General features: G+C 42.2%; 1 long non-coding RNA gene across 1 annotated transcript; it reads right to left on the bottom strand.

Moving 5' to 3' along the window:
* Positions 1–24360, bottom strand: LOC309353439. The gene is made up of 3 exons (XR_014161854.1): positions 24233–24360; positions 21576–21611; positions 1–1238 (listed from the first exon to the last, which is right to left on the bottom strand). It is a non-coding gene; the product is annotated as an uncharacterized lncRNA (long non-coding RNA).
* Positions 24361–24445: the final 85 nt, after the last annotated feature.

The raw sequence follows: 24445 nt of genomic DNA, 5'->3' as shown, positions 1-24445 counted from the left end.
CTCTCTCCAGTATACTCATTAATACTCAGGAAAATGCCCCAGCTGAGGCTGTTAGCTGCAGGAACAGTGGCGAGGGAGAGAATAAGAGAGGAAAAGCACTTAGGAAGACAGGCAGGGAAATGAAAACAAGGCTTCTTAAAAAACAAAAACAACAACCCCTATTTTGTTTCTGTTTTTCAAGGGGCATTTCTCTGCAGCACCTGCCATCTGCTTTCTGGTCCGTTGTGACCTCTGATGATCAGGGCACCCAAACTTGTGGTTTTTTTTTTTTAATGGCAGTTTTGGCAAGCAACAAGAGGTGTATTATTTCAGATTCTCGAGTTTCCAAAGTTGTGCCTTAACCTTTCAATCTGCTTCTTAATACCCACGTCAGGGCTCTTGCTGAGAAAGAGGCTTAGTGTCACTGTCCTCAATCAGTGTCCCTTCATTCCCTTTCATTAAGGACCATGTTTTCCTGACAAAGGATAACAAATGGACACCCCTGGTCCCTAATGCGCTTTTTGACTACAGAGCCTGTTTCATTCCTCTGCAAAGCAATTGCAATTATTTGTCATTTTAATATGACTTGGCAAGGGGATCCAAAAACACAGGGCCATTATTCATCAAAACGTATAGTTCCCCCCCTGCTTGCATTAATATTACAATATCATTATTATTAACCTGACATTGTATGGGCTAGGTATAATGGCATCATGTAAAATAAAGACACACAAAAAAGGAATGGAGGGTTAAATTATTTTTCAGCCACACTCATACTGCAAGGCAAAAAGCAATTTAAAGAACTGTTCCATTTCTGTTAAAAATGCTGCAATTTATTATCATTAGTGCTGGGCTACCTTTTACTGTGCTACTAATGGAAGCAGTATTTTTCCACAATTAATTGGGAATAGTAAAGCTGCGTTGCACAGCCATTCACATCATGCATAAAGCAGATAATATTAAGTATTGGATGTTTTACATTTCTGCCATCCAAAGCTTCTACCACAATGTGCTTTGAAAACAAAAACATAAAAAAAAGCAAATTTATCCTTGAGTAGGTACTTCAACATTTCATTCTTTTGTAACCTGTCTTCTTCTTCTTCTTCTTCTTCTTCTTCTTCTTCTTCTTCTTCTTCTTCTTCTTCTTCTTCTGTAAAGTTCTACAGGTAGGTTTTATTTTGGTTCCAGGCTGTTGATACTGGTGATGGGATGAAAAGTTCTCAGAAGTGAACTTTTGGCCAGCTGAGGTTTGGAGATCACTGACAAAATAGAGATGATTTGTTTTACATTAAATTATATTATATTTAGGGACGCGGGTGGCGCTGTGGGTAAAACCTCTGTGCCTAGGACTTGCTGATCGTAAGGTCGGCGGTTCGAATCCCCACGGCGGGGTGAGCTCCCGTCATTCGGTCCCAGCTCCTGCCCACCTAGCAGTTTGAAAGCACCCCTAAGTGCAAGTAGATAAATAGGTACCGCTTATAGCGGGATTGTAAACGGCGTTTCCGTGTGCGGCGCTGGTGCTGGCTCGCCAGCTGCAGCTTCGTCATGCTGGCCACGTGACCCGGAAGTGTCTTCGGACGGTACCGGCTCCCAGCCTCTTGAGCGAGATGAGCGAGCAACCCTAGAGTCGGACACGACTGGCCCGTACGGGCAGGGGTACCTTTACCTTTTTATATTATATTTAGAGGTAAAATTAAGCAGTAGCATCTTTAGTTAAAGCGCCCACGCGCACAAAAAAAACTATGCTCAAGACCTATACTATAACACAGGCATGGAAAACCTGTGGTCCTCCAGATACTGTGGAACTCCAACTCCCATCAGTCCTAGCCAGGCTGGCCAATGGTGAAGGATGATGGGAGCAGCATTCCAGCAACCAATCCCTTATCCCTGCAATAACATAGATTGACTTTTACGCTACCTTGACTGTCATGGCTTTCACCTAAGAATTATGGGAACTTAACAGTGTCTAATCTCCGCTAAAGATTCCCAGTCAGCACCCCATTCTCACGACCACAGATTGCCAGGGATCTTCTGGGAAGGGGGAATTACCTTAGACAAAGTTTAATTCTGCAGCTTGGTTATGCCCTCAAACTTGGTTGGCAGAAGAAGTCCAGACATCTCCAGGGATGGCCCAAGACTGCCTATCGCTAAAGCAGAGCAGCAAATGGCTCCTCCCTACCGTCACAGTGCTTAGTGATGTTTGTACTGTATATGTTTCATACTTGTAAACCACTTTGACTCCTATTTTAGCTTTAAGCGGCATATAAAATAATACTAATGAGTTGCATCCAATGCTAGTTCTACTCAAAGTAGACCTTTAGAAGCTGATGGATGTGACTAACTTTGGTTCATTAAGTTCAATGTGTCTCCTCAGAGTAGGACTAGCATTGGACGAAACATCATATCATCTAAAGTTGTGTGGCAGTGAAAATGCAGCAATAATACCTTAACCATTTGCTTCTCTTTCGTGACACCCAAAAGTAGCTGTCTGAGGTGGTCACCCCAATCTGCCTAATGGTAGAGTTAAAACTGCCCATACTCTTTCTCAGGGAGACATGAAACCCCTTGGTTGAGGGTCCGTTACACCAACCAAGCCTTTCTTGGCCTATAATCAGAGGGAATTCCAGTTCCTCATGTACTATAGTGTGAAAAGCTTCTCTCAGCAGCAAACAGTGGGTCATTTTCAAGTTATTTTTTCCTCAAGTGTCAGTGTAATTATTTATTTCCAATGGAGTTGCAAGACTGGCAAAACAGAAACAGAACGTGCTACTCAGAAGCATCTCCCCAAATGAAGGTGCTGTGGCAAACAGCATCACACAACACCTTGCCAGATTGGACTCCCTGCATTTGACCTCTGACAGTCCTCTAGGAAGGTGAGAAAACGTTGTGTTGGGGCTTTTGCGCTGAGCAGCAAAGGCTAATAGAGCCTTGTGATTCTTCTCATGATGAAGACTGTTGTCCTCTGGGAGTTAAAACCAAATCAAGCATATTTCCCATAGGAGTTTTCCACACAATCCAAAGTCTAGCTCAAGAGCAAGCTATATAACAGTTTAGCTGACCTGCATCCTCCCAAATCTCTGAGAGAGTAACCTGAACAAGTTTTACTATAAAGAGCTTGGCGTGATATTAAATCCATGAAGATTTGTTCTCATGCTACATTCTCCTCAACCCATAATTTCCCTGTGGTTTCTGCTCTCTGGCACTAAGGTATTTGTGATCTGAATGTGTGGAACTGGGAATTCCCAGGCAATTCTCCTAATTCTTTTTCACTGCTGCTTATGGTTTAAAGTTGACTTAAGATCATGACTTGTTCCAAAGCTGGTAACTATAGTTTCCCAGTAAGGATGAAATGGTTAATTGGCGCATAGTGTGGCAAGCCACAATTTGCAGCCTGGCACGTTTTCTTTTGACCCCACAAACAAATCAAAGGCAGCACCAGGCAGCACATCACAGTGCTGAGCTGGGTGGGGAAATTGCCCTTTCTGCTCTTCAAATCATCATGGGATGTCTCCAGACTGTCACTACTTTGCAGGAAGGAATAAGCGCACACTGGAGATTTAGGTTTCTGCAATTAAAGTGGATTAAAACCGTGGTTCCCAACCTTTTGGGTATGGCAACCCAAAAGTTCAAATTTATTTGGCATGGTGACCCATCAATTTATTCCCACATGAATAGGTACTGTAAATACAGCCATTGATTTAGCACATTTCAACTGCCTTTGCTTATTTTATAACCATTACTTGATGCACCCAAGCAAAAGTTTATCTAATGTGGAATTGCTGAAATATTTATAGTACTTACAAAATTATTCAGTTTTGCTTCTTCTGATCACAGGATATTTTGAGTTCCTTTATAAAGTCTGCAACCTACCTGCACAGGCTTCGCAGCCCACTTGTGGGTTGGGACCATCAGATTGGGAAATGCTGGATTAAAGTATTCTGTTGCCCTAGCGCAACAAATTCACTTAAACACACTCACATTTTGAAGATAGGAAGGTGGTGGGGCAATGTACTGAAAAGTGTGGGATGAATGAGCGATTCATGGGAAGACATGTAAACAATCTGCAAGCAAACCAGGATGAACGTTCATTGTCATAGAACCAGCACACAAACAAATCTTGACCATGTGCAATGAAGACCGAGCTTAGTCTAACCACCGTGTAAGCTTTGAGCAAGCAAATCAGGATAAACTGGTGGTGTCTACACACATGCCTAAGACTGTGTATGGCCACACCTACTTTTTGCCCAGGCCCACCCCAGCATGTGGTCCTCAGAGGTGTTACAACAGAGCAATGCAGCTCTCTGCATAAAAAGAGTAAGCCATTCCCTACCCTTTAATAATTTTGTATTGATTTCAAGACAACAAAATGAAAGAACTTCAAGAAACCATACACAGTTGAATTTAGTTACAGATACAGGTTATAGAATACTTAGCACAGAGTCAGACCAGAGCACAGCAAATTTATTACATTATCTTAGCAGAATCTTTACTAGGTTTGTGTGACTCTTGCGCATCAGCATAGCCCCTGCAAAGTGGGACATGGGTATTGCGTGGGCCTGAGAATTCTGAGTCCTTGTTAATAAAGGAAAATAAAAATAAAAACCACATTTCCTCAAGCTGTTATTTCTGTGCTTCACCTCTCCCCACTAATCTGTGTTATGTAAGATGTTCAGACAGGGCTATATCCCAAACATGATTGAACCATGGCTCTTTAGGTAGCGCTGTACATCATTTCCTTTGTTGAGCAATGACCATCTGAGCCACCAGCAAAAATAAGACAATATTTTTATGCTTACCTGTTGGGTTAAGGTCACTTTCCAGTGATAACAGTGAAAGGTTAAGGTCAAGCAACAGGAGTCGACCCATTATTGATGAAATTGTGTCAAATACTAAGACCAAACCACATTTACTATTCTGCATTCCCACCACGCTTGAAAAAATATATATTCCAAATACCTTCTCCAGCACAAGGGGGATCATCCTTGAATTAGAAACTTCCTCGTTTGATTGCTTATGCCACAAAGGGAAGAGCAAAGGAGCTACAATTGCAGCCAAGTGGTTTGGTCACATATCCCTTAGGTATCTGCTCATAAATTCATGTGTTTATCACAATCACAGTGTTTTGGTGTTCTCCTAGGCATGTAATGTGTGCAGTTGCTCAAAGGTACTACGTCAAGCACAAGCTTTTAACTCAATCCACCCACTTCCCCTTGCTATAGCAGGAATGTTGTACAGTGCAAGAGGGGAAAGTTTTCCTTTTAAAAAGAAATTGCCATTTCTTCCTAATACATATCATGAAGCCAACAGAGGGCCTCCTTTCAATCCTCGCGAGTATACTTCGTTCGTCCTTGGAAAAAATATATCGAATGCAGCTTTCAAAGTGATTTATTATGTGTTATTGTTACAGTGTTCAATATTGTTCAATACCGAACTACTGTACTGATTACCACTCTCCACTCTGCTTTAGTTCTATCATGTGTTTTTATTTACCTCCTGAGGCCAAAAAACATTTTAATTGGTTTAGTGAAGCTTGAACTCTCTTTTATCAATGACAGGTTTCATCAGAAGGGAACTAAACCAGAAACTCTCTGCATAGAGTTTTGCGCCCCTCTCACCAAGCAGCGAGAAACTTATCTTTGGGGTCAGTTTCTTGGGGACAAAAGATGGCACAGGTGGCTGCTCCATACCACAAACCCTTTTATTTCTGAGGTGTTGGTGTGCTGCTATTTGTTTTAAATTGAATTGGCACTTTGTTCACATCGGCACCATCCATTTAAAGCAGTACCATGCCACTTTAAACAATCGTGGCTTCCCCCAAGGAATTCTGGGAGCTGTAGTTTGTCAAGGGTGTTGAAACGTTCTTAGGAGAAGCCTATCCCTCTCACACAGTTACAGTTCCCATACTTCCCTGGCAAGAGGATTGATGGTTATATGCCACTCTGGGTATACAATAGGCTCTCATAGGTACTGGCTGTTCAGAGTTTTATTTTGTGTTTCAATGCATTTTTTGTAACCTAACTTTCAGCAACCAGATGTTCTGGACTACAACTTCCATCAACCTCAGCCAATATGTGATGGGAGTTGTAGTCCTAAACATGTGGAGGGCACCATGTTGGGGAAGCCTATCTTAACCTTTGTATCTAGATGGGTGAACTTTCTGTTCCTTGTTTTCAAATCTACATTTCCATATAAAGTTGTGACTATAAAAATAGTATCCATGAAGATTCATGCATTTTAATGCAAATATCATCTAATAAATACATGTTCGTATGCAATTTTTCCTAACACACAAATATTTGCAAAGCTATTTCTCCTTTAAAAAAAACTATTGTTGTATATTGTTTTCACTAATAATGTTCTTTTAATGGACACTTTGCCCCCAGTATATGTATTTTTGTACGCATAGGCTGGAGAACTGCATTGCAAAATTCGGAGAATTATGATATTTCACAGGACAATTGTGTTTTGGTTCTCATATTGTTTGGGGAAGTACAGATTAGGTAGGTTTGCCTTTAAATGATAACTGAATTGAATTCCTCCTCCATCCTCACCTATGTGATTGCTGTTTTTATTGTTGCGCACAGCGAGAAATGGCAGGAAAAAATAATGAACTAAAAGCCATTTGAAACTTTCAAGTTCAACTGAAATTCAAGAAACATATGTAGTAAAGTTTAGGGGTTTCTTTAAAACAACAGCAACACATGCTACCCTTGTTTCTACATTACATAAACAAAAACCATTCTTGCAAACTCAAGATTTGCATGTTAGGCAAATCCTAAAAATCACAGCGTAATTAATGACACTGTTTTGACTTTCTATATAAAGTGAAGAGATATTATACTGTGAATTAAAATGTATAATGGACTGTTTGGGGTGTTCCATGTTTGTGATATCTGCTGAACTGCAAAAAGTTGTTAAATTATTTCAGCTCCTTTTTCCCATCCCACTGTCTCTTTTCTTTATTAGCAACAATAAATTCTTATCTTTTATCCTTTCTTTGTTTATAGGGTGAAAATGGCACATAATGCCCTTTTAAATGGATGTAAAGTTGGACGGTGATGGAGTGTCTGGGTCGTGATTTAAATGCCTTTGCCCTGTGCTTTGTTGGTTTTCTTAGTTCCCAAGTGAGACGATAATGTTTTATAACTACCGTTTACTTCTGAATAAAATTAAATATAGAAGTATAAGCATGGGGTGGGAGTGGGATAACTTACCCAAACAATAAATTTGAAAGTTAAACTGTTTTGATCACATCTAAAATGAAAGAGGTTTAGCAGCCTGCCCCAAACATTATACTGTAGCTTCTTGGATTTGGACCAATATGATGAAAGAAATTTACTTTTTTCAATCAGGGTCAGGTACTAATGTGGTACCCTCTCGATGCTGTGGATGGCAACTCCCACCAGCCCCAGCCTGCTGGAAAGGTGGGAGCACAGATATCTGAAGGACATCACATTGGATAACTCTAATTGAAGCTAATAATGTAGCAAAAGTCTTGCAGGATCAGGCCAGAGCCTATCTAGTTGAGGATCATGTTCTCACAGTGGCCAACCAGATGCCTACAGACAACCCGCAAGAAGCAGTTCAGTGCAACAGCACTCTCTCTGCTTTTGATTCCCAAGAATGGGTTTACAAATACATACTGACTCTGGCCCTGCAGGTAGAACATAACCCTGTAATATGTCGGTAAAGAATGTCTAAGTGCTATGTCTGAGCTGCTCTGGAGCTGCTTAGCATGCACAGTGTCCAAATTTCATCACGGCATGACCTAAAAACAAGCAGCGTGGTATACAGTGGCCTTGGCCCTGTATACCTGAGGGAATGTCTCCACCCCCGTCATTCAGCCCGGACACTGAGATCCAGCTCCAAGGGCCTTCTGGCGGTTCCCTCACTGCGAGAAGTGAAGTTACAAGGAACCAGGCAGAGGGCCTTCTCGGTGGTGGCGCCCATTCTGTGGAAAACCCTCCCATCAGATGTCAAGGAAATAAACAACTATCTGACTTTTAGAAGACATCTGAAGGCAGCCTTGTATTGGGAAGTTTTCAATGTCTGGTGTTTTGTTCTCGTTTTTATATTTTGCTGGAAGCCACCCAGAGTGGCTGGGGCAACCCAGTCGGATGGGCATCTTTTAAGTAATATATTAGGAGTAGTAGTAGTAGTATAATATGCTGGCAGTTGCCTTCTGAGTCTCAGGCAGAAGTCTCTTCCATCTCTGTCTTTTAGCTGGAGATGCCAAGGGTTGAGTTTAGAATCTTCTGTATGCAAAGTATTTGACCTGGTCAGTCACTTTGGCATATGAATCCATCTTTGGGATTGGACTGTTAGAATGGCACAAATGAAAACCACAATAAAATATTGCAGTGTATCCTATACTCCATCCTAAGGGATGTAAGGAGCCATAGTTTTCCTTCCCACTCTGTGTTCATTGCATGTACCACTGCTTCCATTTTGCTGGCGCTCATCTGCCACCAAAAAAAAAAAAGGACACTGTTCAATCTGTGGCAAAATGGCATAGTTTACAAAGTTTATGTAATTAATTATGGAATGCATTGCTATTATGTTATTCCATCCCATTCATTTGAATGTGAAGGAAATTAAATGCAAATGCAGGGGGGGGGGAGAGAGAGACGTAATCAGTTACATATCATTTGCAGACTGAAAGCAGCAGCAACAGCGAATACAGATCGTATTCCCTGGATTGATTTTCATCCAAGACATGGGATGAATAAGCAAACATTGACAATTTCCACTCCCATTTCATTGGAATTCTCTGACATCCCTTCCTCCTCCTGTTTAGGATTCCAACAGTCCTTCTCCCCAAGCAGATTATCCTATTTCCCCACTAAGAAGAAGAAGAAGAGTTTGGATTTGATATCCCGCTTTATCACTACCCGAAGGAGTCTCAAAGCGGCTAACAATCTCCTTTCCCTTCCTCCCCCACAACAAACACTCTGTGAGGTGAGTGGGGCTGAGAGACTTCAGAGAAGTGTGACTGGCCCAAGGTCACCCAGCAGCTGCATGTGGAGGAGCAGAGACACGAACCCAGTTCACCAGATTACGAGTCCACTGCTCTTAACCACTACACCACACTGGCTAACTCCTGGTCTTCTTTTCCAACTAACTGTCAGTGTTCTGTGGCGAGCATGCTCAACCCCCGTTGGGCTGCTGGGTGCTGGGGAGAGGGCTGCCCCTCCTCTCTCTCTCTCTCTCTCTCTCTCTCTCTCTCTCTCTCTCTCTCGTTCTGGAATGCTCAGGTATCATCCAAGCATGGTGGCGCCTCTTCTCAGTGGCCCCATTTGGGTTCTACTCCTGTTGACGCTCACTACCAATGCTCAGTATTAGCAAGAACATTTTGTGCTAGAAGAGACAGTATAGGTTTCCTCACCCCCAGCCCAGATCTTAATTGGAGTTTACAGGGAAGTAGCATTAAAATCTATGTTCAGAGTATGCTAATACACTGTTAAGAATTCTTCCTTGCCTCTAATTTCAGAGAGGAAGAGGAGTTTGCAGTTCAGACCCATCCTCTCTATTTTATACTCAAGGCGGAATAGTATGACTCCTTAGGTCAAAATAACAATATCTGCTGCTATACACTTCACTGCCATTGAGCCTCATGCTATTCAATAGAATGCATTTCAGCTCCAGCTATTTCCTGTCACCCAATGGAGTATGTGAATGTCAGGCTCTTTCTCATCAAGTCTCCAAAGAATGGCTAGGACATCTCAGGACAAGCTTTGCCATAATGTCTCTGCATCACCTATTCACTCTCTTCCTTTTGTATTGTCATAATAACAGACTTGCAGAGCTCTTCTGGCAGTTGGGAGCGCGGGGTGGCGCATACTGGCCCTTTCGCTATATACCTTATTTCTCACTTGCCGACAATTTTCTCGAGGGAAAAATATATATATTAGGATGAAATTTCTCTCGGCTGTCCTCAAACCAATCTCCTTTTCGAAGTGGAATTGGTGCCGCCGTATCTTTTATTGGATCAGCTGGTCCTTGAAAGATCAGAAAGCATTTGAGTCACTGAAACGTTCATAAGATTAAAATGTGTCGCAGCGGATGGATTGCAGGTTACATTCCCAGGTGGCTTTCACAAGCTGAATCCTGGCATCATTCCTTCTGTTTATGAGGTTCAGTCTGTGAGTGCCATTGTGTATGTAGCCAGGCCTGGTGCCAGCAGCCAGCCAGGTCAGATAAGGGCCTAGTGTCCCAGGGGCTCAGAGTGAACCTTCGTTGACCCAAACTGGCTGTGCCACCACTCCCTGCTGAGGTGAGGCTGAGGTCTGCAGTGTGTGTGTGTGTGTGTGTGTTAGAGATGGGGGGCATCAATGGCACTGTGCTGAGTGGCCCCTGAAATCTGGTACCAGCCCTGTATGGAGCCAAAAATGGACATGAAGGAGGTATCGGAAGCCTGGGGGAACCTCAAGGTGGACAGGATTTAAAATGGGGGGGATGAGGGATGTGAACCCCCAAAATAGCTCAATGAGAGCTAAGCTTGCTTAATGGTCTTGGAGGTGAGGGAGAAATAAAACCAGTCAGGGTGGGGACATGGAATGAAGTGGAATCCTGGAGCAGCAGCACTTCATTCTGCAACATTTTATTGCAGCTCCCACTTGTGGCTCACCAATTTATTTGTGGCCAGACTCGGTGAGGTCCTTCTAGTTCACAGATTACAGGTTTAAAGGAAACAAAAGCCCAAGAAAAACAATGCAATATGTATTAATTGCCACTAACTCCCAAGTTTTTGTTTTCCCCCCAATATTGCCTATCGTGTAACCCGGTTTCCACAGTAAGCCCAACACAGCCAGTGCAAAAACAATTATGAGACCCAGGAAATAAAAAATGGCACAGCATTATACTCAATATTTATAAACTACATCAATGCAAATGCAGAAAGAAAAACACAAATGATATAAATCAGAAGACAGCACCCTGGTAGACAAAAATCTATTTGGTCAGCTCAGTCTTTTGGAATTCAGCCTGTTTTTTCCCATTGTCCTTGGAGAGAGTGGTAACATTCAACTCTTGGTTCTTCCTGTGCTTTTCTGGCAAATAAAGGGGTGGGTTTTTTCCCACGCAGCTGCTTTTGTCATGGTATTACTGCGGATCTTACTCATATACTCACTATATGAGTTCTTGAAGCTCTACTAGTTTCTCCCACAGAGATTAATAAGCAAGGATACAAAATACCACATATTACATTAATAGATTGACAGTTAGTAAAACTATTCAGTATAGGTTTCCTAAACCATAAGTTTCCTACCATTCTTATTCATCCTAAGGATGGTAGGATATTTGTCCTCGGTAGTTTTACAAATGGAGCAGAGCAGCAGAACTTGAATAATGAATATTAGCAAGCGCAAGAGTAAGATTCACACTAATTCCACAGAGGCCCCATTAGCTACATATTTTTTTAGAACATCAACATACTCCAGAAGAATTGTCTGCTTTTGTTGTCATAGAGCAGATTCATATGTGTTGGCTCCCTGTTTATGGAATGCTTTCCCCAAGGAGGCTCGCTTGGTACCTTTGTAACATACAGTAGTACCTCAGGTTACAGATGCTTCAGGTAACAGACACTTCAGGTTACAGACTACACTAACCCAGAAATAGTACCTCGGGTTAAGAACTTTACCTCAGGATGAGAACAGAAATCGTGCAACGGCGGCAGCTGGAGGCCATATTAGCTAAAGTGGTACCTCAGGTTAAAAACAGTTTCAGCTTAAGAACGGACCTCCAGAATGAATTAAGTTCTTAATCCAAGGTACCACTGTATCTTCAAATGTTAACCAGTCTATGGCCTTTTAAAGTATGGTGGGGGTGTTGTCTTTAAAAAAACAAAAACCAACAACTTCTGTTATACAGTATTATGTATTTTGTACTTTGTGTTGTAAACAGCCCTGTGGTCTCTTGATGTCTCATTTCAAAGGGCAAGACCCACATTCAATAAGCGTGAAGTTCATTGAATGTTCCCTTTAAAGTCTGTAAGTCCTAATGGATTCAATGTCAAGTTTGAGTTAATTTCATACCTGTAACATCTGCTGGTAATTAATCACCTTCGAAGGCATTATCATACCCGTTATAAATTAGGTTTTCAGAAAGTTGTGTTTATTCCGTCTCTTTTTTTCCTGGGAGAAGTTTATGTGCAGAAGTTGAGTGAAATATTAGATGGTTCATATTGGGAAAGTGCAACAGATAGATGATAGATAGATGATAGATAGATAGATAGATAGATGATAGATAGATAGATAGATAGATAGATAGATAGATAGATAGATAGATAGATGATAGATAGATAGATGATAGATAGATAGATAGATAGATAGATAGATAGATAGATAGATAGATGATAGATAGATACTGTGTTGGATATATAATAATAAGTTGTACTTACAGTTAAATAATTTGTCAAGGTAAAAGCAGCTGCATGGGGGAGACCAGCTTTATTTGCCAGAAAAGCACAAGAACTGGAATGCCTCTTCCAGAGTTTAAGGTTATCACTCTCTCCAAGGACTACTGAGGAAACAGACTAAATTGAAGAAGACTGAGCAGTCAAAATGATTTTTTTTTCTATTGGTGTGTCATCTTCTGATTTGTATTATTCATTTATTATTTCTGTAGTTTATGGTTTATACATATTTATTGAGCATAATACCATGCCATTTTTATATTTTCAAATTGCTCTTGCATTGGCTTCTAGGGACCCCACTTGTTATTGTTCTTTATCCCCTAACACAACCAGCGACTTTTCAATCGGCACTTATTTGGGCATGTCCACTAGACACTAAAATTGGGATCTGTGGTTTGTCATCTTTAATAAGATATAAGCTTTTGAATTCTAAACTTTCAATCCTGGCAAGACTCTTCTTTCAAAGTCAGGGATGCTGTGGAAAAGCATAGCTGAGCTGCTGAGTGTTTGAAACTTTCGAGCCAGGTCTTCCAGAAATGCTGTGCTGAATATTTCTCTCTCTCTCTCTCTCTCTCTCTCTCTCTCTCTCTCTCTCTCTCTCTCTCTCTCTCTCTCTCACACACACACACACACACACACTATAAATTTATGAGAAATTACATTCAAAAATTTTGAAAGAGGAAAGAACATTTCAGGGAAATGCTCACGGACAAGGTTCAGGGTTTCTGTTCTGCTCACCTTACTTTCAAGGTGGCCAAAGGGTCTTTGTGGATGCCCTTTCTTTTATTCTGCAAATCGACTCTCCAGTGGTCTGCACTGTGCAACCTCCCTGGATGCTGATGTTTCCTTTAAAAAAACCTCAGTGACACCCTTACCTTGGCTTTCTGTAAGAACAGGAAGGTTGGGAGGCCCCTCTTTAAATAAATCAGTGAGAGGGGTTTTTTTTGTTTTTGTTTTTTGAAAGATAAAAGCTAGGACTTTCATTAAAAACAAAATTAGTGCCTGAACAGTAGGGGCTCAATAAGGGACCTCCTTGGATTCTCATGCTCATGGGATGATGTCAATAGTTAACTTCTTCCATTGGGCTTTTTCAGGTCAGGAAGTTGAGGCAGCTAAGGAGGCTGCAGGGATGCTTAATTGAAAAAAAATATGCACATGAGCTACAGCCACCTCACAATGATAAGGTAAGCTCACCCCACCCCAAATTATATGAATTTTTAAAGTGCCCTGGGTATGGATAATTTTAATGAAAATGGGAGCAGAAATTGCCAGTTTTCTTATTCATCCCATGTCCAGAAAGCAAATGAATCCAGAAATCAATATTTGTTACTGCTGTTGTTTTCAGTTTGCAAATGATATGTAATGATTAGGTGTCTCTCCCCCCCCCCCAAAAAAAAATTTATATTGTGTTTCCTTTGCATTGAAATGAATGGGATGGAATAACATAATGACAGTGATTAATTAAATAAGTTACATGATTTCACCATGATGGATAGCAAAAAGAGTAGCATAGTTTGTGGCAGAAGATGACCTGCAGTCGAACAGAAACAGGGCTGTATGCGCCGAATACAGGGAGGAATAGGAAACTGTGCTTTTGTACATCCCTAGCCCCAAGCAAGGAGCAGAACAATGGAACCCTCTTTCGCTGCAGAAGAAAACTTTTCAGAAATCAGAGGACAAATTTTGGCACATCACCATGTTCAACTAGCGTAAGCTAGCGTCTCACACTGATACTTAAATTCTTATCTGTTCCCTTGTTCCACCATAGAATCTTGCTCAGGTTTAGCAAATTGAACAGCTCTGATGCTCACACTATGTTAAGAACTACAGTGCCCTCTTGTGGGCAGAAACGTGTGACGGAATGATTCTTAAGCGAACAAAAGCCCATTTCCAAAGGACCGTTTTTAAAACAATGGCAGTGCTCAAGGTCACTACTGCACCTGACAATGCATTTTAGAGGCTGGGTTCAGAAATCTCAGGGCGTGAAGGTAAAAGAGGTGGCCACCTTGCTGCAACTATGCAGATCTGTGTCTCTTCAGTGACTGGGAACTGTGTGTGTGTGTGTCACCTTGGGCTCCACCACAGAAGAAAGGCAGGACAGAAATTCAAGAAAATAAATAAATAAAATCTACCACTAAGCACCTGCAAAGAATCCAGGATTGGGCCTGACTCCTTTTGAGGCAATGTAATGAACAAACTCTTCCAATGCTACACAACCACAGCAGCAACCTCTTGGGCACTCCCATAATTTTGGAGGGTAACCACACTTGCTAAGGGAATGGCCACAACTCAGTTATTTTTATTTCACAAGATTTATGTACCATTTGGGTTGTAATGAAACTTCCCAGGTAGGGCTGGGAAATCCCTGCCTCAAATTCTGGATATTTGCTGCCTGTCAATGTTGGACAATGCTGAGCTCAATAAACCAATGATCTGCCTAAGCATACGGCAGGTTCCTATGTTCCTAAGTTCCACTGCACTCGTGCAACGTTTGTATGGCATATATTATAGATACAGCTGACAAAACCATTGCTGTTACATACTTTGGCCAAAAGCAAGTTAACTTGGGGCACATAGTAGTTATATATTGACCTACAAAGCTTTTGTCAATCTGCTCCCACTTTGCTGAAAGTCCTCCGAGACCTAATATCTCAATCAGCTACATGATCACATATGACGGCTTCATGTTATTCCATTCTGACTGCATATATTCTAATAAATACAGGCAGTGACATTAAGGGAGGCCCATGCTCTCAGGGGCACAGTGCCTGCATAACATTTTTTTTAAAGATCCTAGCTTCAATTGCTGAGTAAAGCTGGGAAAGATTTGTGCCACACCCTCCTTTCTCCATGTGAATCCAGGCATGAAATTCTGGTCATTCCTGGGTAAGAAATTCAGCCGCATGTGTGAACCAGCCCTTCAGTGAGATCAGTGCAAGAGGACAAATGTACACTTATTGTGCTGGGGTCAGCACTGTTTTGTGCTGGTGTGCTGGCAAATTCTGACGTGCAGAAGCTCACAGGGACAGCTTCCATTGCCAAGGACAGTCCAAACTGCAGGCAGCAGTGCTGATCTGCTATCTCCCATCATCTCTGACCATTGACTATGTTGGTCTTGGACTGATGGGAGCTGGAATTTGTCAGCAAATTCTAACAATGCTCATGCAGTATTTGTTAAGTAAGCCATATCCATACATGACTTGATTCTTTTAAAGAGCTGAAGATAAATGAACAAACGAAACGTGCACCAGTTGATTCTCACTTCCTGGTAACATTAATAAGTTTGTATCTTTCAAAACTGTTTCTTATTGCCACTGACTATCGGTTATTGGCTATGTAAATAAATATGGATTTTGTCACAGTCATTATGCCGATGAGGCAGAACACACAGCGCTTTCCCTCCCACCGAAATCAATGGCAATGTTCCAATTGATTCTATGAGGTCAGGATTGCACACAACAATTCTTGACATACTTGGCAACTTAAAAGTTTTATATTTCTCTGTTACTTGTGAGAATGTATATTCTCTGATTTTCCACTGCGGGTCACGACAGTCATATCTTGGAAGTTGAACGGAATCCGTTCCAGAAGTCCGTTTGACTTCCAAAATGTCCGAAAAACAAATTGTGGCTTCTGATTGGCTGCAGGAAGTTCCTGCAGCCAAACAGAAGGTGCGGAAGCCCCGGTGGACGTTTGGCTTCCAAAAATAGTTTGGAAACTGGAACAGTCACTTCCGGGTTTGCGATGTTTGGGAGCCAAAACATTCGGGAACTAAGCTGTTCGAAAACCAAGGTACGACTGCATTTATTTATTTCTCTCCCCCCCCCTTTTTTAAAATAACATTTAAGAAGATAAAAAGATCCTGCTGAATCAGGCTAGTGGCACATCAAATCCAGCATCCTGTTGTCACAGAGGTATAGACTTGGATTGTAACTACTATCACCCGTATAACACCAGATATGCCCACCACATTGAATAATGAGAATAGTGAACAGTGGGATGGTTGAGGGACACTTACCTAACCTCCCAGCAGATGAGTCACTACAACCTACCAGGAATGGGAAGGGTGAGGCAGCAGAGAGGGCAGCATGTTGCAAACACATAGGCAGGAATGCTGGATTGGCTCTGCTGGTGTGTTTGCACCATACCCACCTTGCCCCTCAGTAACCAGCGGCGACTCACCTGCCTGGAAACCAGGTAAATGCATCCGCCCCACAACTTCATCCACTACTGATGAAAAGGTAGGTGGGTGGTGAATACCCATCATTAAGGAAACTATGTTTCTCTTATTCCTCACCCTTGTGTGCATTGACGTAATAGAAGAGGAATGAAGAAGAGGGAAGCTCTAGGATCCTGCCGCCCGCCAAGCTAGAGCAATGACATCATCTGCTGCATTGCCAGGGTAACTGACAGACCCTCCTGTCTCTAGCAAGTGGATGAGGTAATAACAAAGCTTTCAAGTTTTACTGTTTGATTGTGTCAGAATGACCATGGAACAATTCAGGACATGAGGAAAATGAGGCTGGATATTTTTTTCTTGTTGAGTTTCGTGCTGGCAGCTTAAATGGCAACACTTCTTTGAGAATGTTCCTGATTGGAAGCTAATGATTGAATTTCAGCCGGCTGAAGGTCTTTTGCTAAAGCTCGCTGTGTTTTGCAAGCTGAACCTCAGCAGTCAGAAATGAGCATCGCTGAGCTCAATGGGACTTCCTCCAAGGAAACCGTACGCAGGATTGCATGATCCTACTAAATTATGAGTATTGTGCTAGATCAAGTAGTTTTCAATCTGTGGTGCATATCCATCCGCTGACAGCATTTTAATGCCTAGTTCAGGATGAGCACAAACATCAAAATGTGCCTTTGGGCTAGAAATACATTGTCAGAATTTAGCGGAAGAGCAATTTTTTTAAAAAGCCTGTTGGCAATTAGAATTAGGAACTTCCATAGAAACAGAACTATAAATCATTTTACTTTCCATTCCCTCTAGATAAAAGATGATTACCACTAATACAAGCTGCAGGAGAAATCAATAGGATGTTTTATATCCCCAGTAGGTCATAAACTTACTATAATTAAGAATGGTGTGTGGGTTAGCTCTTTGCATCTTCCTGTCCTCCCAGCTATTCATAGTATTATGGGTTTGCAAGGATCCCTTAAAATTCCTGGGTTCTCCCTATAATTCCTGAAATTAGTAAATATGAAGCCAAACAAGCTTCTTCAGGATCTGGGCTTAGAAAGATGCCACTGAAGAACAGAGACAAGTGATGGCTGAGCCATCACCATGACACAAGGTGAGCTAAGCCATCAGACAAGAAACGGGGAGGCTGCCAAGATTACAGGGAAAATGTGAAATCTTTCACAAGATACTTTATAAATTATCGGGGGTTTTGGTGGGTGTAGGATCAAACCTATCCATTCTGAAGGAAATCAGCCCTGAGTGCTCACTGGAAGGACAGATCCTAGAGCTGAGACTCCAATACTTTGGCCACCTCATGTGAAGAGAAGAAGGACCCTGATGCTAGGAAAGATGGAGGGCACAAGGAGAAGGGGACGACAGAGGACAAGATGGTTGGACAGTGTTCTTGAAGCTACCAGCATGAGTTTGACCAAACTGCGGGAGGCAGTGGAAGACAGGTGTGCCTGGCATGCTCTGGTCCATGGGGTCACGAAGAGTCGGACACGACTAAATGACTAAACAACAACAACAGGACTGAGTTTACTTAATCACTGTGTGTGGTGCTTTCTCTTCTCCCCTTCCCATTTTAACATTTCTCCGTAGCTCTCTAGTTCCCCAAGATGCCTGAGCTTCCTGTTCTGAAGAACTTCTATGGGAAGACTTACTTTTGCTTCGTATCTTCTCCTGTCTTTTAATCAATGTGTGGGAATCCGGGGAGGGTGACTACCTATTGCCTGAGATTAGTGCACTGGCTGATTTTGTTTTTAAGGGAAGATCTTCCGTTTACTCTTTACCTCTTTCTGCAATTATTTCTTCTAAATGGGGGAAGGGTTGTTGTTGCTGTTGTTGTTGTTATTTTACAATCAATGCCCAACCCAGGCACTTGGTAGGCAGAATCGTGCTTTCGGCATTTACAGGAAAGGTTTGTCAAGGACATCATGGAGTTTGCAGGAAGCATGGGAACCTGGGAAGTGTGCAGAGTGCAAACAACTGAGTAATATTTGTAGGATGAATGAGGAGAGACTCACAAGCACCTCTTAGCCACTTCAAAAGTAAGCTGAAGACAGCAAAAACGTTATTTTCCCACCCATGATAATTTCTCTTCCCTTTTATCATTTCAAATGCAATTTCCTTTCTTGTTATGCGATAGGGAATGGCAGAGGAGAGAAATGCAGGATTCTTATTTCTGGGCACAAAATATTAGGGAGTCCATTTCCAGCATAAGCTCCCAGCTAAAATTGTAGGTATCTGCACAAACCCTTGGACAGCTCAGGACATACTTCTGACTGTTATTCCTCTGCATTCTAACCAAAGTTCCATTTCTTTTGCTTTTGTATTCTGCGTGGGTCTGTTATTCAACCTAGTAAATTGCTCACCCTCGGTTGTCACTGAAGCTATGCTCTGACCTGATCGGTCTTGAGATCTTTCCACAATAAATTCCCCGCTGCCATCCCTAGCCAATATATGGGCTGATTGCTCCATTTGGCACACATTTCCTGGGCTGGTCTCTTGCTCCCAGATTAATTATTTCCTCTTTGTCTATACTGAACTCGACTTGCCGTATACAAGCTATCTACATGGGGGGAAAAAAGCTTTATGAAAGCTTATTATATTCCTCTCACCCCCACCCCATTATTGTCTCAACATCCATATTTAAGATTGCCTGCAAGTTGTTGCTGTTTTAAATCTGTTTGCAAACCATTAATATCAGGGTGGCTCAACCATGAAACTACTTTGGAGCGGAATCAAATCATAAACACATGTTAACAACTAGCAGGGCTGTCAAGAGGATACCCTGGGCTTGGTGTACTATATATATATGGATTGGGCCCTCTGCATCCCTCCATGAAGCCACCACAGTCTGTTTACAAGAACTCCTGCTTATGTACATATTGTTGCATGGCAGCCCAGTCGCTGAGCAGTGAGAGATTCCAGAGTTTCTGTTTCCTTCGGAATGAGAGACAGCAGATACCGTGGTGTTTTTATGACATAGGTTTATTTATGCATATATACAACCCGAGCCAAAGATGGAAGCGTTCAGAGTATTAACCCCCGAAGAAGGCCTTGCTTCTTCCATAGGTCATGCCTACAACCAGAAGTATGCCAAGGAGGGAATAACAACAACAACAACAACAACAACAACAACAACAACAACAACAATTTATTTGTACCCTGCGCATCTGGCTGGGTTTCCCCAGCCACTCTGGGTGGCTTCCACAAAGACCAAAAATACACTAAGATGTCACACATTAAAAACTTCCCTGAACAAGGCTGCCTTAAGATGTCTTCTGAATGTCAGGTAGTTGTTTATCTCTTTGACATCTGATTGGAGGGCGTTCCACAGGGCAGGCGCCACTACCGAGAAGGCCCTCTGCCTGATTTCCTGTAGCTTTGCTTCTCGCAATGTGAACCTCAGGCTGAGCAAGTCACTATTAAATGCAAATCATAGAAACATAGAATTGTAGAGTTGGAAGCGACTGCACTGGGTCATCTAGTCTAACCCCCTGCAAGGCAGGAATCTCAACTAGATCATACATGAGAGGTGGCCATCCAACCTCCAAGGAAGGAGAGTCCACCACCTGTTGTGGGAGCCTGTTCCACTATCAAACAGGCTCTAATTGTCAGAAAGTCCTTCCTGATGTTTATGTAGCTTTTATATAATGTGATTGATTGATTGATTGATTGATTGTAGTTTTATCCCACCTTTCCTTCAAGGAGCTCAAGGTGGCATACATACTTCTCTTCCTCTTCCATTTTATCCTTACAACAACCCTGTGATGTAGGTTAGGCTGAGTGTAAGTGACTGGTCCAAGGTCACTCAAGTGTGGCTGAGTGGAGATTTGAACCGTAGTATCTCAGGGCCTAGTCCAACACTCTAGCTGCTACCCCAACACTACCTCTAAGGAACTCATAGTGGTGATTCAGCAGTAAGCTTCTGAAATAGATTACGCTGATAGTGACTTACTCAAAGTCTAGTGAGCTATGCCAGCAATTTATAGCCTATGTCCCTTATTTAAAAAAAGGAAGCAAAACCTGAGAAAACAGATGCCATCATTTTAAGGATCAGCCATTCTAGGTAGAAACCCACTCCTCCTTCACATGGCTTCAATTTAATTAACTCGGAGTTAATCTTGATTTTATAATCTTATCCGGGTTCTGCAAGACTGCAGTGAAGAGCTACCGTGAGGAGATGCAGTAGAGTATTTGATGCACCAGCCATATAAGATATTGATTGACATAAAGCAGCAGCTAATGGACCCAAACCAAAATCAAAGGCCAGAGGAAGCACAGAGAATATTCATGAAATAGGTCCTACACAGGAACTCTGATAGTTGGAAGAGCAGCATTGACACCTGGTGTTAGATTAGCAGTATTGCTGTGAAAATTAAAGGGCTTTTAAAAAGGACACTGGCTAGTTCCAAGCCAGGGATGGCTTGAGACATTTCGGCACCTGACACAAAGCACAAAATGGCACCCCCTCTCAATCAGGGAAAAGGAGTAAGCGAAGATCTACATCAGGAACACGGGGGGGAATAAAGATCTACACTGGGATCTGCTGCCCCTGTGGATCCTGCCGCCCAAGGCAGACCCCTCACCTTGCCTTATGTGAGGGTGTTGTAGGGATAGCCCTGTCCCAAGCACTGAGTGGAAAACACTGTTGCTACTCTCACATACCTCAAGCAGTCCTCATTCTTGGAGCTATATTGTCAGAAAAGGGCAACCAGAATGATCAATAGGGGGAACAACTACCCTATGGGAAAAAGTTACAGCCTGTGGGGCTTTTTAGATTGTGGTGGTGGAGTTGGGCAAGTAAGGGGACACTGTATCGAATTATGCATTCTTAATCCATAATTACCTGGTTGCTAGTTGTGAGTCATTCCAAGAGAAGACTGGCGAGATGCCTCAAAGAAGATTTATACTAAATTTTCCTTTAAATAATATAAATCCACAATCCATTCCTAAACTTAATTGCTAACTACCACAATTACAAGTGGAAAACAAACTTACAGTAAATTATAGCAGGATGGTTTTTCTACAAGATATCTGGATGCATAAAAGAAAAATAATAAATTCCACTATTAGAATAACATTCGTTCAATCTTTTGGCCATGGAAACATGTCTGGTGTGCAACTGGGCATGCTAAAAGTTGTCAGTTAAAGATTCTGAGGCAGCTTGCTGTCTCCGTGAAAACAAACCTTCCTGCCTAATTGGGAGCAATTAGCATTTTTTAAACACATGTAGTTTATGGATTTGTTGTAAGTGTGTCTTATTGCTTGCAACAGATGTAGTCCATTCAAGGTTTTATGGCTTTACAATAAGCTTAAAAGTTTTATGGTTTATGATGGGAGACCAAGTCATGCTGTTTTAAGATAGGAGGTGAGGCAACCAGAAGATCAGTGTGTGGATCTGGCCTGTGTTGCGTCTCCTGATGAGGGAATCTCATAGAAAACGTGATGCCTTCATTCCCCATGCAATAGGCTCAGCTGGGCTACATTAGGCTGCGGGAAATTATTAATAGGAGTATCAAATATGGGGTCTGATCCATTACCACAACATAGGCAGGTTGCACAGAAGTGCAAGTATTTGCCACAAGCTGATTAATTCTGCTTTTTCACAAGGATCAGGTATACCTCTACCTGCCCCACACCTGATGCCACATATTCCATCAGGTGTGGGGCAGGTGGGCATGGCTTGGGGTTAATAGTCTTGTGGGCCAAATGAGGAGGCCTGGTCAGCCAGAGATTTCCTACCCCTGTCCTATTCCATGCCAGATTTTTTTTAAGGGAAAGATGGATTGTGTTGGTAGAACTTTCCATCATCTCCATTTATGTGTGAGTAGTCTACTACAGTTTGCGAATTTTCATAATAGCTATCTATGATTCCACTCAGGGCAGCTGAGAAAAGAAAAAGCAGTATCTATATCTTGAGTTATCAATAAATGGGAAAATATGGTCCACTAAGCTTACAGTGGCTGCACTTGAACAATGGATGACTGAAGAGAAATTCCAGCGCGGAACTGCTGAATTACACTTCTCAAGAAGTTCAATTTTTTCACCTGTGACCTGAACTGAGATAAAAGAACAGCCCTCCCCCCCCCCCCCGACCTCTGCAGGTATTAATTAGGTTGCCAACACCAGGATGTCTGTGTTGTCTTCAATGCTGCTTTGTGAATGGTCTCTCTATTGATTTGATTTTTCGTATAATCATCAGAGTCTGTATTATTATTATGCATTTCATTCTCCTCCATCCTCAATGCTAATAATTCTCTGCTGTCAAAAGTATACTGCTTTACCTTGGATAACATGTCATGTATCTGATGAAGTGGGCTCCAGTTCATAACACCGTATACCATTATAAATTTGCTAGTCTTTTAAAAGGGCCACAAACTGTGTTTTTGTTGCTGCAGACAAAAATGGTTACCCCACTGGAAATTGTTTCCCATTCCTCTTTCTTTCCATCAAGCCCAGTTTTCTACTGCTGGCACTTTTCCGCTACTATTTTACAAACACACACACATGTGATACAAGTACTTCGGTACTCAAATGGCGATCAAGCAGAAAAAGGGATGTTACATAAGCTCAAGAAAGGCCTCATTCTTAGGGCTGAACTGGATTAGATGCTGATAAATGCACAATGAGACGTCTGATGGCTCACTTACAGCAATTTAGACTATCATGGGACCCACCCCCAAGGCAAGGAGCTAAGTAACTACAGTCATACCTCAGGTTATGAATGCTGCGGGTTGCGGGTTTTTGAGTAGTGGACCGTGCCGAACCAGGAAGTACCGGAACGGGTTACTTATGGGTTTCAGCGCTCACGCATGCACAGAAACACAAAATGACATCACACGCATGCACAGAAGTGCCGAATCATGTAACGCGCATGCGCAGCGCTTCAAACTGCGGACGCTGCAGGTTGCGAACGTGCTTCCTGCATGGATCATGTTCGCAACCTGAGGTATGACTGTATGCAACTTTTAGAAGACATCTGAAGGCAGCCCTGTATAGGGAAGCTTTTTAATTTTTAATGTTTTATTATGTTTTCATATAGGTTGGAAGCAGCCCAACGTGGCCAGGGCAACCAAGTCAGATGGATGGGGTATAAATGATAAAAATTGCTCTTGATCATGATAAATAGGATGTCCCTATTTTCACCTAAGAAATGTTGGGGGGTATGCATATGTGAATTATGTCCTTTGCTCAGCACTTCCTGTGGGGAACTTGGCCCCAAAGCTGATCCACCGGCATTGAACTTGTGCACCCAACTGCTTTTTGTTTCTTTACATCATTGGATCGTAATTGGTATAGTTACAGGTAGGTAGCCGTGTTGGTCTGCCGTAGTCGAAACAAAATAAGAAAAAATCCTTCCAGTAGCACCTTAGAGACCAACTAAGTTTGTTATTGGTACGAGTTTTCGTGTGCATGCACTGAACGAGTTTTTTTTTCGTGCATGCACACGAACAACAAACTTAGTTGGTCTCTAAGGTGCTACTGGAAGGAATTTTTTAAAAAAAATTGTTTCGTAACTGGTATGTTATGGGTTGTTTTGACTTAATATGCTCTTCATCCTCCTTTTCTAAATTCTATTCTGCAATATTTTAAAACCTCCAAAACTAAAAAACAGAAATCCAACCCGCGTGCACGACGACTCTTCCCATTTTTACCTAGACACTCGCGCACAGAGCATTCACACAGGAAGCGAGAGCCGGGCGGGACTCTCCCACTTTAAAACGAACCCTTCTTTGTACCCACCCTATGAATGAGCATCTCGCCCTACCTCCGGCTCCGCCCGCCCGCCATGGATTGGTCCGCCTACATGCCTGTCGCCGCAGCTCAGTCGAATCACAGCCAGCCCTGTTGTTGATTGGCGTGCGGCC

This window comes from Podarcis melisellensis (genome assembly GCF_964234715.1).
Source record: "Podarcis melisellensis genome assembly, chromosome: 12".
Lineage (NCBI taxonomy): Eukaryota > Metazoa > Chordata > Lepidosauria > Squamata > Lacertidae > Podarcis > Podarcis melisellensis.
The sequence above is the reverse complement of the archived record's forward strand: the minus strand, read 5'-3'. Positions and strand labels throughout refer to the sequence as shown.